Source organism: Salvelinus fontinalis, chromosome 7 (genome assembly GCF_029448725.1).
Source record: "Salvelinus fontinalis isolate EN_2023a chromosome 7, ASM2944872v1, whole genome shotgun sequence".
Lineage (NCBI taxonomy): Eukaryota > Metazoa > Chordata > Actinopteri > Salmoniformes > Salmonidae > Salvelinus > Salvelinus fontinalis.
Window position 1 is genome coordinate 38,771,373 of NC_074671.1, and position 2,574 is coordinate 38,773,946.

Sequence of the window (2,574 nt, forward strand, 5' to 3'; positions counted from 1 at the left end):
CGGACTGGAGGCCGTCGCTGGAGGCTCCGGACTGGAGGCCGTCGCTGGAGGCTCCGGACTGGAGACCGTCGCTGGAGGCTCCGGACTGGGGACCCTCGTTGCGGGCTTCATGCCATGACTCCTTACTGGAGGCTTCGTGCCATGGATCATCACTGGAGGCTTCGTGCCGTGGATCATCAGTGGAGGCTTCTTGCCGTGGATCATCACTGGAGGCTTCGTGCCGTGGATCATCACTGGGGGCTTCTTGCCGTGGATCATCACTGGAGGCTTCTTGCCGTGGATCATCACTGGAGGCTTCATGCCATGGATCATCACTGGAGGCTTCGTGCCGTGGATCATCAGTGGAGGCTTCTTGCCATGGATCATCACTGGAGGCTTCGTGCCGTGGATCATCAATGGAGGCTTCTTGCCATGGATCATCACTAGAGGCTTCTTTCCATGGATCATCACTGGAGGCTTCGTGCCATGGATCATCACTGTAGGCTTCGTGCCGTGGATCATCAGTGGAGGCTTCTTGCCGTGGATCATCACTGGAGGCTTCGTGCCGTGGATCATCACTGGGGGCTTCTTGCCGTGGATCATCACTGGAGGCTTCTTGCCGTGGATCATCACTGGAGGCTTCATGCCATGGATCATCACTGGAGGCTTCGTGCCGTGGATCATCACTGGAGGCTTCGTGCCGTGGATCATCAATGGAGGCTTCTTGCCATGGATCATCACTAGAGGCTTCTTTCCATGGATCATCACTGGAGGCTTCTTGCCATGGATCATCACTGGAGGCTTTGTGCCATGGATCATCACTGGAGGCTTCGTGCCGTGGATCATCAGTGGAGGCTTCTTGCCGTGGATCATCACTGGAGGCTTCGTGCCGTGGATCATCACTGGGGGCTTCTTGCCGTGGATCATCACTGGAGGCTTCTTGCCGTGGATCATCACTGGAGGCTTCGTGCCATGGATCATCACTGGAGGCTTCGTGCCATGGATCATCACTGGAAGCTTCGTGCCGTGGATCATCAATGGAGGCTTCTTGCCATGGATCATCACTGGAGGCTTCTTTCCATGGATCATCACTGGAGGCTTCTTGCCATGGATCATCACTGGAGGCTTTGTGCCATGGATCATCACTGGAGGCTTCCTGCCATGGATCATCACTGGAGTGAGGAGATGTATGGGCAGTCTGGTACGTGGAGCTGCCACAGGGCTCACCAGGCAGGGAAGGCATACAGGAGGCCTGGTTCTGGGAGCGTGCACAGGATACACTGGGCCGAGGAGGCGCACTGGAGGTCTCGAGCGTAGAGCCTGCACAACCCATCCTGGCTGGATGGTCACTTTGGCCCGGCACATGCACGGGCGCAGGCACAGGACGCACTGGGCTGTGCAGACGCACCGGAGACACAGTGCGCAGAGCCGGCGCAGGATATCCTGGGGCGTAGAGACGTACTGGCGGCCAGATGCGCTGAGCCGGCACCCTCCGACCTGGCTGGATGCCCACTCTAGCCCGGGCCGATTCGGGGAGCTGGAAGGTATCGCACCAGGCTGTGAACCGTGCGCTCCACCGCATAACACGGTGCCTGACCAGTACGACGCTCGCCACGGTAGGCACGGGAGTTGGCTCAAGTCTATAACCCGACTCCGCCAATCTCCCCGTGTGCCCCCCCCCCAAAAAATTAGGGGCTGCCTCTCGGGCTTCCTTGCTAGCCGTGTTCCCTCGTAACGATGGGCCCCTTTACCAGCTGCCTTCCACCTGTTCCCATGGAAGGCGGTCCCTTCCGGCCAGGATCTCCTCCCATGTCCAGGATCCTTTGCTGTCCAGGATGTCATCCCATGTCCAGTCCTCCTTTTTACCACGCTGCTTGGTCCTTTTATGGTGGGTAGTTCTGTCACGGCCGATGCTGGAAGATGACCAAAGCGCAGCGTGGTGAGCGTACATTTTCTTTTTATTTAAAATGTCGCCAACAAAACAACAAACGGAAAACAACCGTGAAGCTTAAGGGCAATAGTGCCACAAACAAAGACAACTACCCACACTGAAAGGAGGGAAAAAGGGCTACCTAAGTATGGTTCCCAATCAGAGACAACGATAGACAGCTGTCCCTGATTGAGAACCATACCCTGCCAAAACATAGAAATAAAGAAACATAGAAAACAAAACATAGAATGCCCACCCCAAATCACACCCTGACCAAACCAAATAGAGACATAAAAAGGCTCTCTAAGTTCAGGGCGTGACAGACCCATACATTGTTTCAAGCTGGGTAAAGTACAAACTGGGAATGGTTACATCTATGACAGTTTAGAGAAGTGGAATTGTTTAGATTTTTTGTGCTTCCTCCAGCCAGTGGGCAGTGTCGGGGCTCAACCTTTGTCATGCTTTGCTCTCCGGAGCAGGGAGCAACTCAAATGAGTGATCAGTGGGGTAGCGTTGAGTGTAGAGGTGGATGAAATTACAAATAATTTTTCTGGTGTGAGATGTAGACAGGGTGGCAATGGTGAGACTGAGAATACTATGTCTGTCTTGTTGAGCTTTGAGTTTCTACCTAAAAAGGTCATGTTAGTTTATATTTGCTATTCTTT